Here is a 17,044-nt window from a genome sequence, read left to right as displayed (position 1 = left end):
GCTCCCTTCCTGTATGTACTTGCTGTCTGTAGTTGCCTGGCAGTAAAGCTCATACTCTAGGGACCTAGAGATGGAGGATAAGGCTGGTTGTGGTTACACAACCCCACAATTCAAAGAAAGGAAACAAAGCTCCTACACAGGTAGGATTAAGACACGTGTATGTTTGATATAAAATACAGATATGGAGCTTATTTCCTGTGCTGTCTCTCTCCTCTCTTATCTTTCTCTGCACAGAATCAGACTTTCCACTCTGGGTAGGAGATACAAGTGAGAGCAAGATTTGGCTCTATCTTAATAAAAGTTTGGTTTAGTGTTACTAGATGCCGATGCATTAGAAGCCACAGGTGAGGCACTCCACTGTCTGATTCTGATCTCACCAGCATAATCCAGGAGTAATTTCACTGAAGCCAGTCTAGATACACTGCTGCAAGTGAGATTACTGTTGGGTGTCAAATCTCAAGCTGCTGAATATGAAATTCAAAGGGAAATATAGATCCTACTGGAAATAGCTTTGTTTTTTTTTAATAGACTCCTAGGGGACAAGTTCAATTTCAAGTGTAAAGAAAATATTTCTGTGCAGCACCAGTGTTATCTAAACTATTCTTGGTGTTTGCTTCTATACCTTGGATCTGTATAAAGTTGAGAGAGAAGACATAGGTCCAGATCCTCAAAGATATTTAGGTGCCTAACTCCAACTAAAAGCAATGGGAGATAGGCACTTAAATACCCTTGGAGATCTGGGCCATACAGCCTAATAAGGGCCTGAGTCTCAGCTGATATCAAAGTAGCTTCAATGTCAGCTCCACTAACTTACACCAGCTGAAGATCTGGCATCATGAATTAATCCTCACAACACTCCTGGGAAGCAGAAAATATTAAATGATTTGCCCAAGGTCACACAGGAAGCCTCTGGAAGCGACATGAATAGAATTCCCATCTCCCAAACCCCTGTCCAACATCTTAGCTACAAGATCATCCTTCTTCTCCGGTCAGTTATCCCCTAACTTTTTTCTCAAAGTGGTATGTGATCTTGAACTTCCACCTTGCCAGTTCATCAGAGTAGGGAAGAAAAGTGCTAGTCTTCTCATGCTGCAAAAGAACATAGTTTCTTACAAGACAGTACCATACTTCCAGTGGACCTGGGCAGAAAGGCACATAATTTAACATCTTCTTTGAAGGACGCCACCCCAACCCACAATCTGCTTGTCGCTTAACAAAAAATTTACTCTGTCTTCTCTGAACAGCAGCACCTCTAACAATGTATCAGGGTTCAAAAGGGACCTTTTAGCCTAGCTTGTAGACTCCTTTTTACCAATGGGCACCTCTCACCTCTATTCAGATCTAAACTACCCAGCTACTGACACTTATCAGAACAGAGCTAACGTACAGCAGCTTCTCTCTGCTAAAACCAAACTCTTTCATTTCTTATTGCCAGGTCCCTGCTCTCAGCAGCCAGGCTGGTGCATTGTTGCTCTAATTCTAGAGGATTTCAAGGAGTTGCAATCGTCTTAGCTCTGCAAGGTGAGTGACACTACCCAAATGGCACAGTCAATAAGTGTGAGTTCTGTACTGTATTGCCATTGGCATTTGGGATTTGTGATGGGCAATTTCAGATGAGTGATTAATCTGATATCACTTTGATCTGAGGTTGAGAAGGGTGAAGGTCAACTCCAAAAGGTGTATTCGTTCTATGGACCTGATTCTTCTCTCCCATACCTTGCTGTAAATCAGGAGTAAGTCCAGTGAAGTCAGTGGAGTTTAACAGGTATAGTGAGAAGAATCATATTGTCAATATCTAGTTTTTCCCCAGTGACCATACTCTGCATAATAAAATGGTGCGGAGCTAGCCTGTCCCTTCCAGGCCTCATCTAACAACATTTTATCTGTCTACTTATCAGAACATAGGACTGGATGGGACCTCCTGGATCATCGAGTCCAGTTCCCTTGCTATCACAGGCAATGCATGCTCCCATTACAGTAGTATACAAGTGCCTCACCAACAATAATGAATGAATCCTCACCACCACTTGTCAGGTAAGGAAAGTATCATTACCCCTATTTTACAGACAGAGAATATAAACACCTCATCTGAAGTCACAATGGAAAGCTGAGGGAGAGCTGGGAACCTAGATCTCTTACTTCCTAGCCCAGTGCCTTAGCTGTAAAACCATCTTTCCCCTCATTTTATGTAACCAAAGTCCCTATTAACCATCAATTTATCTCCTTTTTTGTGTGTAAGCCTTGAGGGAGTGTTGTGAAAAGGCTGTGAAGACAGAGGCGTCACTAAGGCATAACACAAACCACACTTCAGTGGAAGATACCCATGGAGCTCACTCCTTGGTACTGAGCAGACTGAAAGAGAATCTGTGTGGAAATAAACAGGGTGAGAAGATAAAATATTTCTGCAAGAAGATGTTTGTTTGTCATATCTCTGGGTCCCATCATGCTCCAATTGAAGTTAATAGCAAGACTCCCTTTGATTTCAGTGGGAACAGGGGCAGGCAACGTAGTAGAAGGCTGCTCACTATGCGGAAGGTATGCTTACACTGCCCCGGGAGCAGTGTAATCCTAATATTCAGCCTACGGCCACATCCACATTGTAAATTAAGGGAGAGCACAAATCTGATCAAATGCAGGTTTCTACTGGTGGTGAACCCAAACGAGCAGTAATTTCTATGAATCTGTCAAGGAAAAGTCCTTTAAGTGCACATATTACAGTGGTGTGCATTTATTTTTATTTTAAAAGGGTAAATGGTACCTACATTTGATGCAGTTCTCAAACACGTGGAAAAGCTGCCAGTCTACTGTGGGCCTTGGTGTTCCAGGGGCTGAACGGCTCTGGTCTTTCAAGTATGTAGCTTTATTGAGACAAACCAGTGAAAGGCAATACAATACTAAGAGGTTTTTTTGCAGGTAAACTCAGGCCCACAAAAATTGTGCCTGCATTTTTTTGTGCCCATAGTTAGTTGAGCACAAAAATCCAAACAAAAATGTAGTTGCAGCTCAGTTATTTATGCCTCTAAATTGTTGGATTTGCCATCGTAGTTGTGGGTGCAAAAACTTAGGTGCATTTTTCTGGGCACTACAAAAAACGGAAAGCTGTCCTTTAATACCAAGGTATAAGGCAAGTTTCATTCAAGGATCTCAAAGGGTTTAACAAATATTACCTAAGCCTCACGACATCTCTACAAGACAGCATAAGTATTGTTATAATAATTTCACAGATGGGTAAACGAAGTCATAGATCGATAGGCTCAAATTTCAAGACTCTCCACTAATTTTGGGAGCCCAACTTGAGACATAGTCGACCTGAATTTCAGAGGTTCTAAGTAGCCACAACTCCATCTGAAGTGAATGTGTGCTGTGGATACTCAGCACCTCTGAAAAGCAGCCCCTAAAAGCCTCAGGCTGGGCACCAGAAGTGTTGAAAATGAGGGCGTACGTGACTTCCCCAAGGTTATAGCAAGTTAAGAGCAGAGTTCAGATCAGCATCTAGTTATCCTGATGCTCAGTTTCCTTTCTTAACTACAGAACAGCAAAGCTTTGTATTGTTTGTGTGAAAAGCCTATAATGTTGAGAATTTTCACAGGTATAAACTTTAAAAAATGTACTGATGTAAAGAATAGTAAAAGGACCAAAAATATACTAATGCCCTTGCGGGAACAGGGCATGAGCTCTGCCCTCCTCAGTGGCTGCTGTACAGAGGAAGATGTTACTACTTCTCAGAGGAGAAGAAAATCTGGCAGGCCAGTATTGATTATTGTGCAGCCAGGAAATCCAGCCTCCTGATTTTTGAAAGTGAGGCAGAAATTGTGAGTACTGAAGCATTGCCCTGTTCTTCAAAGAGGAGCAAAACAGACACCACACTCCTGGATTTCAGCAAGAGACTTGCATATTCAGGTTATCATCTCACCCACAGGGATTTTTCAGTACCCAGTATGAAGATGCTAGTTTTCGCTGGATTGGATTAAATTTCAAAGAAGGAGGATGGACGTGGCTTGATGACCCCAAATTACAAGGATACAGGTAAGTGTTGTTTTTCTTCTTGAAGTTAAATTAGTTATAAAGCAACTGGTTTGCCCAGCCCTAGTGCACAATTTGCTGCTCTCATTGCGTCATTCCCTTTATCCAGATACCTCAGCCTAAGAAGGCTCTTGAGTGCTGAGGCAGGCTGAGATTCATCTATGTTTACTTGAAAAGTACCAAAATCCCACAGAGCTGCTACTCACTTTTCCCTGATCACATTGTGTATCTCAGGTAGAAAGAGCACTACATGCCCTCCCTTAGCCTTTTGATACATCCTTTTCGGTCAGTGTTAGCCTGTGATTCAAACTAAACCCTACTGATTTTTCCCACTCCACATTGCTGCCTCCCTCGGATTTCCCCTCACTCTCACACTCACTTTCCCATCCCCCCACTAATGCCTCCCCACACTTACCCCATTTACCGTCTGCCACTGACCAGCATCCTTCTAACTCTTTTCTCACGACTGCAACACTCACTCACTCACGGTATTGCCAACCCCAAATGTTCAAAAATCATGAGTTAGACCAGGGGTTGGCAACCTTTCAGAGTGGTGTGCCAAGTCTTTATTTATTCACTTTAATTTAAGGTTTTGCGTGCCAGTAATACATTTTAACGTTTTCTAGAAGGTCTCTCTCTCTAAGTCTATATATTATATAACTAAACTATTGTCGTATGTAAAGTAAACAAGGTTTTCAAAATGTTTAAGAAGCTTCATTTAAAATTAAATTAAAATGCTGATCTTACGCCGCTGGCCCGCTCAGCCCGCTGCCAGCCTGGGGTTCCGTCTGCTGGCTCCTGCCAGCCAGGGTCCCGGCTGCCGGCCCCGCTCAGCCCGCTGCCAGTCTAGGATCCCGGCCCTGCCCACATAGAGCGGGTACCTACCTTCTCCCTGGTTCTAGCCCATTCTCTTCCTCTCTCTCTGCACTGAGCTGAGGGTGGGAGTGCACTGAGCACAGGGCTGGGAGTGAAGGAGCAGGCTGGGGGTTGGGTGCAGGGTCTGGCCAGGAGCTAGAATGTGGGAGGGGGCTCAGGGTTGGGGCAGGAGGTTTGGGTGTGGAGCGCTTACCTGGGCAGCTCCCATTTGGTGCGAGGGGTGCAGGTGAGAATGGGGTGGGGCGTGCAGGAGCTCCCGTTTGGTGCTCAGGTTGGAAGTGGGGATGTGGGGGGTGCAAGAGTCAGGGCATGGGGTGTGGGGGGGCTGGGTATGTGTGGGGGGTGCCGGAGTCAGGGATGGGGTTGTGGGGGGGTGTGCAGGGGTCAGGGCAGAGGGCTGGGGTTGTGGGGGGGGGTGCAGGGGTGAGGGCAGAGGGCTGGGGGTGTGGGCTGGGGTTGTGGGGGTGCTCCCAGCCCCCTGCCCTGAACAGCTCACAGCAGGGGGCTGGAAGGGATATGCCCTGATTCCACCCCGCTTCCCCAAGGTCCCCGGAGCAGAGAGCGTGCTGTGGCTCCGCTTTTCCCTCTCCCCCTCCATAGCAAGGGCCGTCAGCTGATCAGCCACAGGGAGGGAGAGGAGGAGGGGCAGGAACCCAGCACGCTGGGGGAAGAGGCGGGGGGAGTGGGAAGTTTTCCTGCCCTGCAAGGAGAGAGCAGGGGATGGGGGGGAGGAAAAGAGTGGGCCGGGCCTGGCAGGATTTTTAGTGGCACACTGCTGTCTGCCCGGGTCTGGCAGGCAGCAGCGTGCCATTAAAAATTGGCTCGCGTACCATGTTTGGCACGCGTGCCATAGTTAGACCCCTGAGTTAGACTCACCAAATATCACAAGATTGGCTTTAAAATCATGAGATTATGTACAAATAATAGATGTGGTGTGATTTTTATTTGCCTTCTGCTTTTTGAGCCTGCAGGGTGCTCTGGAGTCACATTTTGAAGCTTTCTCCGGAGCCCTCTTTTACCATTACCCCTGCCGTTTTCTGCTTCTTTCCGGTACTCAACTTCACAGTTCACATACCCAGCTACAATCCCACTCACCCACTGTCTCTATTCTCTTCTTCTCTGTAAAGCATTTCTCAGTAAAACATTAAATCTCTCTCACTTTTCCTCTTTTCTGTAAAATCTGTTCATGCTTTATTTGAAGGATGTGGTATAACTGTGTATGTATTGAGCTGCAGCTAACATAACAAAGTGGTGAGAAGGCATGACAAGATTATAGGAAACTGGGTTACAGCAGCTCAGACAAACTTCTGGCGCTCTAGTAGGAGCAAGGGTTGGTTTGTGGGCAGAGATATCACTTGTATGTGTGGCAGGAAAGCAGAAGAAGCCTTAATACTCGTGGTGGGAAATGTTTCTGGTCTTGCTGGTCCTTGCTGAGAGCAAATGGAGACTTTCAAGGGGCACTGTTGTATCTTAAACTCTGTTTTGACTGACCTTTGCTAAAGGAATCCTAGGCACTTACCTTGCTTCAGGCAGTGTTTCTGAGATTGGCTCACTTTGGCTGAAAGTTCCTTGTTTCCTCTGCAATTGGCAGCAGCTTCTTTCCAGCCTGAAGGAATGAAAATGTCAGTGTTTGGTCAAAATACGATTGGTTTTGATTTTTCACTGAAAATTCAAAATTGGGCGGGTGGGGGGGAATTCTGTCCAGCTTTAGTCAGTAGGCATCCACCAAGCCTCGGTTGCAACCCCTGTTGCTTACTATTTGCATTCCTGGTATCCATTTAGATATGGGGAGATGTGCTCTAACTGTACCAAAACAGAAAAGGAGTCCTTGTGGCACCTTAGAGACTAACCAATTTATTTGTGTACCAAAACACTAAATCAAAACCTATCTCAAAAACTTACTGCTTCCTTCAACCAGCTTAAAAGTGTAACCCTTCTGCCCGTCAGAGTTGGCAGCAACAAGGGCCGGGTTCAATATCTAGGGGATCCATTCCAATAACACAATGCAAACCGGCTCGAGCCCCCACCCAGTGACCTGGGACAAATATATACCACCCCCGCTGGGCGCCTCCAAGAGGCAATACTTCCCCTCTCGCAAGCACATAGCCTGAGTGTAGCAACAGCCTTTTAATAACAGAGAGAAACAATGTGGCATTATGTTGGGGAAACACCACCAACAGGATTCATAACACAACCCATGAGCAAAAAAAACCCACCCCAGGCAAATTGGGGCATGCCCTTTTCCCTTTGGTTCTTGAGTCCAGCAACCCCAAATCACCCAAGGTCCCAAAAGTCCAATGCCCCAAAAGTCTCTGTCCCTGGTCAGGGCAGCCCCAGAGTTCGAAAGTTTATCTGCGGAGCTTTACCTCCCAACCTGGGTGGAAATGGGACGGGGGTAAGAGGCACCTTACATGATCTGAAGCTGACCGCCCCATAGCTCCATAGCAGCGCTCCGCTCCGCCAGCCGCCCCACAAACTCCTTCGCTCCGCTGCGCTCCGCCAGCCGCCCCACGAACTCCTTCGCTCCGCTGCGCTCCGCTCCGCCAGCCGCCCCACGAACTCCTTCGCTCCGCTGCGCTCCGCTCCGCCAGCCGCCCCACGAACTCCTTCGCTCAGCTGCACGACCCACAAGCAGCTCCTGCCATCCACACACTGCTCCGCGTTGAACTGCGTTGAACTGCTTCACCAGCCGTGCCGCAAACTGCTCCACAATATATCTTCAGGCTCCCCCACTACTTAACACAACACTCAGTGATTTCAGCTCTTAGGTGAATTCAGCTTGTAGTAGGGGAGCCCCAGTGCTGGTGCACTGTCAGCCCAAAGTGAGCTCAGCAGCCTATAACTAGACTTCTAATGAAATCAAAATTAGCTCTGATATTCCACAGTGGAGAGAGGAGGAAGTGCAATTAGCATGTAAGGCCCTCACCAAGGGGCCCATGCCACCAAGTATTAATACTTGTCCCCAGCCTCTCTCTATTCACACAGTTTTGGAACCCATGACCCTTGCCTAGCGAGTGCTACTTAGTTGATGGTGAATCCCTCCATCATAACAAAAGGCCACGTACAGTTCCAAGCACAGTTCCCATAATCAGGGTAATAACAATTTATTCTTCCTGCCCCAATAACAGAGACGCTGGGGATCCCACAGCAGCCAAAGTGACCATTTGAGCAGCTATGGTCTCATTCTAGGCGTGGTGGGTGTGCCTATGCAAATGACATCGGCCCCTGAAGTTCTTTTCCACAACTTGCCACACCTCACCACCAGATGTCAGGGTGGAGCTCATCCTGACACTGCTTACAAAAGTTAGGTAGAGATGGTCCAAAATCAGAACTCTGTATCCAAACACACCTGAGCTTTGATGGTTTGGAGAAAATGGAACCCAGATCTGAAAATTCCCGATTTTGGGTTTGGTCTTGTAAATCCAAAAGCATAAAGGTGCCTCCTCATCCCCATTTCAGAAGTTATTAGCTCATCTTTGAGATCCCCCCGTTTTACCATGAAAGACAGAAAAGGTGGAGGGGGCTGTGCTGCTTTCAAGAAGCAGGAGATTCATGCGGATAGCTGTCATTCATCATACAAGTGGATCTGTAAGAAAAAGGCAACTCTGCTGGATTTCTGAAACACTGCAGGAGGACTAGCTGCATATGCAAGCCTTTTCACACTATATGTTCAAATGGATTGATTCCCAATAGAGGGCACTTGTGACATTCTGTACTCCAAAGCAACATCCTAGCACCCCATATTCACCATGGTGATATAATTATATGTTTTGTACAACTTATGCCTTGTAAGGTATCATTCTAAAAAGTCTTGATGTGTTGAACAGTTATATCCTGTTGGATTGTATGTGCTCTCATCTAGGAATTTAGAGAACTCTTCTTTCAGGAAGTGCTTGATGAGAGAAGAAAGTACATGTAGAGGAAGGAATAAAGCCTGAATGTTGCACTGTCTTGGCTCTCTCTCTTTGTATGCTGGACCACTGAATGCTGAGTCATTAATGAACTGGTTCCTTTATGTCCACATACCACATGGCTAGTAACCATTGCAGTTGTGTGCCACCCTTGCCAGCGGCCTAGGCTGGCACATATCTGTAATCCACTTACCACAGCTTTATTCAGTGCAGATGGGACCCTAATTGTTCCTGTTTAACCCAGTTTGGCTGCTTCTTCTTCCTCCCAGTTCTCTGTGCAACAGAACATCCCAGAGTGCACTGTGCTCCAGCTACTCTCTTCCAGTGCTTCTCAAACTTTTTTTTTCACAGACCACTTGAAAATTTCTAAGGGTCTCCGTGGACCACTTAATGATCCTTCCAAATGTTGTTTGTACCGTTAGCTAACTATTGTAAAGCTCTTTGGATAAAAGCGTTATAATAAAAAAAACCCTTAATAATAATTAAGGTTTTTTTGTTCTACAAATAAAAGCACACAACTCATATTTTAATATCAGTAGTTTTACCTTTCTAATGTGATGGATGTGCCCTCTCTCCCCCGCCGCAGCAGTCCCCAAGCTGGGGCTGGGAAGGGAGGTGGAGGTCTCTCCCTCTCTCCCCCACCGTGGCAGGTCCCGAGCTGAGGCTGGGAAACAGGGGGGTGGGGGGTGGGGGTCTCTCCCCCGCCACAGCAGCCACAGAGCTGAGGCTAGGAAAGGAGGACCATTTCTCCCCACCAGCCACAGCCCTGGAGCTGGGGAAAGTCACCTCTTTCTCTGGCCATTGCAGCTCTGCACATCCCAAATTCCCCCCACCCCCTCTTCTCACTCCACTGCCCCCTCCCACCTACCCCCTATTCCCCACAAGGCCACCGCCTCACCTTACATGTGCATTTTCTCCAGGGTCCAGACACCTAATTAGTGCATCCACGCTGGCCCTTCACTCTCTCGTGTGCGGCTGCCCAGGCACACACCTTAGAGGGAACTATCCGTGAACCCCTGAATGCAGCTGGGGGATCACTGGTGGTCCGCAGACCACAGTTTGAGAACCTCTGCTCTATTATATACTGCCTCAGCATATGACACTGACTGGATTTTCCCGAAATGCCCTCTTACAAACATATGGCCCATTCCAATGCAAACATTGCCATTGACCTCACTGGTTATTGCATCAAGGCCCTTAATGTGGAAGCTTAGCAGGTATGGATATGCAAATACAACCGAGCCTGGGTTCGACCCTGTGTGGTGGGAGGGTACCAGAGCTCGGGCTCCCTCCCAAGCCCAGAAGTCTACATAGCAATGAAACTACCCCAGCCCTGCGAGTCTGAGTTGGCTGGCATGGGCCAGCTGCAGGTTTTTCTTTGCTGTGTAGACATACTGTTTGTCTGCTAGCTTTCTCTTGGCTTTCTCTCACTGAAACACACCACACACACACAGCTGCAACCGATCAATATTTGCAGCCTATGTTTGCAATCAGGCCCTAGGGAAATCCCTTGGCTCACATGGATTTATCTTCCGCTCAGGTCTTGCCATGCTGGCCCTTGCCTTGGACAGTAGCTTTTTTGTTTCATCTATCTCTACACAAAGGCAGGTGGTTGTGCCTTTATTTATGCAGAGAGCATGCATCAGCTTTAGCCAGGTCTGTGATCAATGGTAGCCATTAACACCTTCATTGAGGGTTGTCTCTGAAGCCTAATTACAATTCATCAACACTGCTCTCTTTCACTGCTGATCAGTTCAGCAGAAATCTTCAGCAAATCGGCCTTTCCCACAATCTCAAACAAAGAGCAGAGGGGACTGCTGTAGTGATTGTATTAGCCATGATTTACAATGAATTCCCCTTTTTCCATTTAAATGCATTTCCCATTGACAGTATGAGTGGCTGGGGCCAATATCAGACTGTGGAGGTGGTGCTATCCTCTTTCAAGAGATGGCACCACTGCCTTACACAAAAAGAAAAGGAGTACTTGTGGCACCTTAGAGACTAACAAATTTATTTGAGCATAAGCTTTCGTGAGCTACAGCTCACTTCATCGGATGCTGTAGCTCACAAAAGCTTATGCTCAAATAAATTTGTTAGTCTCTAAGGTGCCACAAGTACTCCTTTTCTTTTTGCAAATACAGACTAACACGGCTGCTACTCTGAAACCTGCCTTACGTAGAATGCCAGTGCACCAAAGAAACTTTAGAGAGCGTATGTATGATAGGGCCACCTCTTGCATTGTTAGCGCTTAGACTCTTCTATAACAGACCTCCAACAGAAGTGAGAGCAGCTTCCTGTTACACACATTGCACGTGAAAATGTCCCTCATTGTCTCTAAAGGTAGAGAGAAGAAACAGGACACTGAAGGGCTAAAGTGTGAACTTGTTATTAATGACTCTGCACCAGTCAGGCATAGTGTGAAGTTGTGAGACACATCTGTTGACTTCAGCTCTTCACCTTTCTAGTGCACGTGCTAAATTTTTCTAAATGCTTTGCTGACAGTTAATCTAACTATACTTTTTACTTCTTGCTTAACATGTAGTAGCATGGCCACTTTGTGCGGTGCAGGAACAAGGTCAACAAAGGGCAGAGGGTTTAATCAGTAAATGGAAAATGTCACATAACAAATACCAACCATTCACACTACCAGTTTAAATGATCACAGGAGGCTCAGTTAATAGGGCTGTCGATTAATCCCAGTTAACTCATGTGATTAACTCAAAAAAATTAATTGCAATTAAAAAACTTAATAGCAATTAATGGCAGTTTTAATCGCACTGTTAAACAATAGAATACCAATTAAAATTTATTAAATATTTTGGATGTCTTTCTACATTTTCATATATATTGTATTCTGTGTTGGAATTGAAATCAAAATGTATATTATTTTTATTATAAATATTTGCGCTGTAAAAATGATAAACAAATAAATAGTATTTTTCAATTCACCTCATCCAAGTAATGTAGTGCAATCTCTTTGTCATGAAAATGCAACTTACAAATGTAGATTTTTTTTTTACATAACTGCACTCCAAAACAAAACAATGTAAAACTTCAGAGCCTACAAGTCGACTCAGTCCTACTTCTTGTTCTGCCAATCGCTAAGACAAACAAGTGTGTTTACATTTAGAGGAGATAATGCTGCCCTCTTCTTATTTACAATATCACCGGGAAGTGAGAACAGGCATTTGCATGGCACTTTTGTAGCTGGCATTGCAAAGTATTTATGTGTCAGGTGCGCTAAACATTTGTATGCCCCTTCATGCTTCGGCCACCATTCCAGAGGACATGCTTCCATGCTGATGATACTCATTAAAAAATAATGTGTCAATTAAATTTGTGGCTGAACTCCTTGGGGGAGAATTGTATGTCCCCTGCTCTGTTTTACCTGCATTCGGCCATATATTTCATGTTATAGCAGTCTCAGATGACCCAGCACATGTTGTTCATTTTAAGAACACTTTTACAGAATATTTGACAAAACACAATGAAAAATGAAAGAAGAGGGGAGGTAACTTCCTTTCACGGACACCCAGCCAGCCAGTTAGCTATAAAATCCCACTTAGTAGCTGTTCTCTACTTGCTTTACCTGCAAAGGGTTAAAAAGTCTCCCTGTATTGCATAGGTAAAAGGAAAAAGAGCCAATGGGAGGACTAGAACTTTTTAAAACTGAGAAAAAACTTCCCCTTTGTCTGTCTGTTGTTCTCAAGGAGAGGCAGACAGCAAGCAACTATGCTGTAAAAAACTTGGGGTCAGGTATGAAAAATCATTGGTATCATACCTAGAAACTACTCATTTGAAATCCCAGATATGTCAGTAGATCAGGAAATGTCTAGCAAGACGCAATTAGGTTTATCTCTTTTTATTTCTTTATGGCTTGTGGACTCCTCTGTGCTAACCCCAGATGCTTCTGTTTTGCTTGTAACCTTTAAGCTGGACCTCAAGAAAGTTATTCTTGATGCTTAATCCTTGTCATTGCTTCTTTTTAAAATCTAGCAATAGCCTGAGTTTCCAGATGTATTTTCTTTCTTTTTGTTTTTAATGAAATTTACTTTTTTTAAGAACAGGATTGGATTTTTGTGTCTTAAGAGGTTTGTGCACATGTTGTTTAATTAGCTGGTGGCAACAGCTGATTTCCTTTGTTTTTCTTTCTCAGCTCTTCCCTGGAGGGGCAGGGGGGTGAAAGGGCTTGAGGGTACCCCACAGGAAGGAATTCCCAAGTGCGCCTTCCTGAGTTCTCAAAGAGGTTTTGCACTTGGGTGGTGGCAGCATCTACCCATCCAATGTCAGAGAAAAGCTGTAACCTTGGGAGTTTAATACAAGCCTGGAGTGGCCAGTATTAATTTTTAGAATCTTTGCAGGCCCCCACCTTCTGCACTATGGCTGGGGGTGTGGGCTCTGGGGTGGGGCTGGGATGATGGGTTTGGGGTGTGGGAGGGGACTCCGGGCTGGGGCAGGAGGTTGGGATGTGGGAGGCGGTGCAGGGTCCCAGCGCTGCTTACCACAGCTCAGAGGAAATGGCTGCCAGGTCCCTGCAGCCTCTTGGCGCTGGCCCCCGTGGCTCCCATTGGTTGCAGTTCCCAGCCAATGGGAGCTGCAGAGCCAGCACTTGGGGCAGGAGCAGCACGCCGAACCTCCCAGTCCCTGGCTGCTGAAGCGCCTAGGGTCCACAGGATCCTGGCTGCCACTTCCAGGAGCCACGCGGAGCTAGGGCTGGTAGAGAGCCTGCCTTAGCCCCGGGCCCCCGCTGCGCCCCCAACCAGACTTTTAATGGCCCAGTCAGTGGGGCTGACTGGAGCTGCCAGGGTCCCTTTTCGACCAGGCGTTCTAGTCAAAAACCAAACACTTGACAACCCTAGCCATAGCCCTCCCACTTTTCCTCATGGGCTTGACCTCCTGCCCTTCCTCTTCCCCCTGAGGCCCTCCCTCCTAGCCAAGCTAGAAGCTGAAGCCTGACTCAGGGAGCCCAGGCAGCTGTGGGGGGCATGGACCCTCCACCTGCCTGGCGTCAGGGGCCCGTGAGCAGCCTCCAGCCCATGTCCTCGCCCCCCGGGTCTCCCGCACAGGGTAGATGGAGGGCCCGTGGCACCCTACAGCTTCTTGGGCAGCTCTTACCCCAACCCAGCTGTGACTCTTCGGCCCCCAAGGCCCCGCCCACAGGCCAGGCCTGAAGCAAGAGCCACCCAGACAGCTGTGGGGCACCCTGGACCCACCATCTACCCTGACAGGTGGTGGGGCCTCGGTGGGGAAGAGAGGAGACTGGCAGGGCCTTGTGGCCCCCCACTTTTAGGAAGAATCTGTCACCCCTGCTAAGACTTCTTCATGGTAGTTTTGCCTGCAGTTCACCCTCATACCGGTATGACTCCTACCCTAAAGGCTTCTTCTTCATGTATTCATTTCTTCACTTCTCCAATACCCAATTTGCACCCCGTACAAGTGAAGGGGAACTTACAGGGCTGTATTCAGGTTGGTGCTGTTCACCCATCTCCTGTGCACTGTGATCCAAGAGTCTCACATATGGATATGATTAATTAGGAAATGCTTTAAAAAATGAAGTTTACAACAAGCTGAATTTCCTCCCTGGGAAGTGTTTATTTTTTGTACCCATTCCGGAGGCAAGATCTTCTGTTCTAAAGGGAAATTCCCAACAATATCTCACAGAAAACCATGGTCCTGCGTTGAAGTCTGTTCTCATTTACACCTGTTATAGTCCAGTGTAACCCTAATCAGGCCCTGTGTTTTCTGGGTCAGATCTCTTCTTGCTGAATTCTGTTCCAGTGCACAGAGCACAGAGTTCATGTGCCACATTCAGGCCTTGTGTAAACTGGTGAAACACCATTGACATCAGATGTGAATCTGGCCCCATGGCGCTAGCTGTTATCTCTGACAAAACGTGTGACAGCCACTCAATTAGATAACATAACTTTCCAGCCCACCAACCATTATTGACGGAACAAAGCAGGAACTGAACATTCAAATGTCAGTCATCTGATTCATACCAGTACAGTATACTGCTATCTGATTGGTCAAAACACCAAAGGCCTGTTCACTATTAGGAAAACCAAACCAGATATCTAGGCGTAGTGCTGTGAAATGATGAAAGGTTCGACCATCACCTTGTTGCAGGTACGCATCTCTCATAGGAATGACGGTCAAAATGTTCAAGTTTGGATGCTTAAAGTTTGGCACTTAAATCCATGTTTAGGAACTGAAATAAAAATGAACAGACTTTCAGAGCTGCTGAGCACCCTCAGCTCCCACTGAGCTCCCGCCCTCCGTGGTTGCAGAACATCTCTGAAATCCTGCCACTTGTTTAGGTGCCTAGATATTTATGTAGGCGCAAAGCTTTAACCATCCAAGTTTAATACATTTTGGTCTAGGTGTGTATCAAGGAAAACCAAGATGTGAGAAGCTACAAGAAACATCAATTACAATGATGCAATGGATTCACACTTCTAACCATTCTTCAAGGGAACGAAGGAATTAGGAAATCAGAAACACAACAGGATTTAGAGACCAGAGTGATAAAGGCTAGAGACCACAGCTATAGTACCTACTGCTGTTCTGGCCCTGCCCACCACTCACAGCTCGGCCTAGGCACCTCCCCTCATCCAAGTAGACATGCTGCCACTGATGTTCAGACATCACAGCGATCCCCACAGCATAAATATTAGATAGACAGATACATAGAGAGGAGCAGGAACTCACTCTTCCTGCCAAAATTCTGCTGGGGGGAACTGAGCCAGTGCAGTGTCACCCCTCCTTTCTCTGACATCATGGAAGCCCTTCCATGGAAACTCCAGGTTTCTAGATCTAAACTTTCCAAGTGGGTTGGTTGGCCTAGCTGTGGCTGCAGAGACCATGGCAGCACAGCGTATAACTCTTCTGAACACAAGATTCACATTAGAATTTCAGAGACCAAATCAAACTAAATAATCAATTCCATCCAAAAACCTACACATTAAGGTTGCTAAGTCAAGTATTCAGAAGTTACACTTAATTCTGTCATTTCCTCTCCCTTCAACCTTAATTTGCCCCCCTTTTGTGTATGCATTATGAGACAGTCTTTAATTACATGACTGTGTCCTGTCCTGTTGTGTACACAGGACCCCTGCCTCATTCAGTTAACAAATTGTCATATATATGTCTGTGACATTCCCCAGGGTGGCTCTCCAGCCTGGGATGCCTTTTCAGGGCTGGCTTTTGGTGTGGGCAGTCCGGGTGGCAGCCCAGGATGGCCTGCCAAAGAGGGCGCCGTGCGCAGGGTTTGCCATGCCTGAGTCCCACCTGACCTGTCAAGAGCCAGCTGGGCCAACGGAGGCAGCAGGCAGGCAGGCGAGGAGGGAGGGACCCGAGCTGCAGGGGGGCAGTTGATGACCAGCCAGGTGACTCCTCCAGAGCGGGGATGCCCCTCCTCCCCCCTACTCCACTGCTGTGCGCAGCCGCCGCTGCTCCTGTTCCCCCTCCCCCCCACCCAGTTCCTCCCCCAGAGCCGCCCCTGGCCAGGACTGGGAGTGTCCTGTCTGCTGTGTGGGGGGACGACCGGAGAGAGGCTGATGTCAGGGTGTCCCGCTCCTCCCTGCCTGTGTACCTGGTCTCCGCTGAGCTGGGGTGGTGGGACAGGGGGAAATTTGTCTGTGCTGCTGCCTCTCTGGGACCGAAGCTGCTGGTGTAGTGTAGTAAACTGCTCCACGTAGGAATGTGCTACTGGTAGCAGTTAGAAGAAAAGGAGTATTTGTGACACCTTAGAGACTAACCAATTTATTTGAGTATAAGCTTTCGTGAGCTACAGCTCACTTCAGCGGATGCATATTAGATTGTAAGAAACAGCTTTTGTAAAAAGATGCTACTTCCCTCATAGGTCATGTTTTCTAGACCTTAATTTTTCTCCCCTTTCTTCTCTGGACTCTCTCCAATTTGCCCACATCTTTCCTGAAATGTGGTGCCCAGACCTGGACACAATACACCAGTTGAGGCCTAATCAGCGCAGAGTAGAGTGGACATCTGTTAGGATATAGATATTCAGGTCTGTCTGTAAAGGCCCGTACTCTAAGAATTTAGGTGTCTTCTTATCACTTAGCTAGTTCTAGAGGTATAAAAGAGAGAATCAAAATCACTGTCTGCCGGTGTAAGGTCCTTCTCTCACTGTGACAGTCTGAGGCCCTGTTCTTAGGCTAAGGCCTTTGGCTAAGCAGCAGAGGCAGTCATAAGCTGGGAAGCGAACGGTCACATCC

General features: G+C 46.8%; 1 pseudogene; it reads left to right on the top strand.

The window, feature by feature from the left end:
- The first annotated feature begins 70 nt into the window (after nucleotides 1–70).
- LOC144268710 (killer cell lectin-like receptor subfamily F member 1) lies at nucleotides 71–8,519 on the top strand (annotated as a pseudogene).
- Nucleotides 8,520–17,044: the final 8,525 nt, after the last annotated feature.

The sequence above is a fragment of the Eretmochelys imbricata genome, chromosome 1, assembly GCF_965152235.1.
Source record: "Eretmochelys imbricata isolate rEreImb1 chromosome 1, rEreImb1.hap1, whole genome shotgun sequence".
Lineage (NCBI taxonomy): Eukaryota > Metazoa > Chordata > Testudines > Cheloniidae > Eretmochelys > Eretmochelys imbricata.
This window is presented reverse-complemented; position numbering and strand designations above follow the sequence as displayed.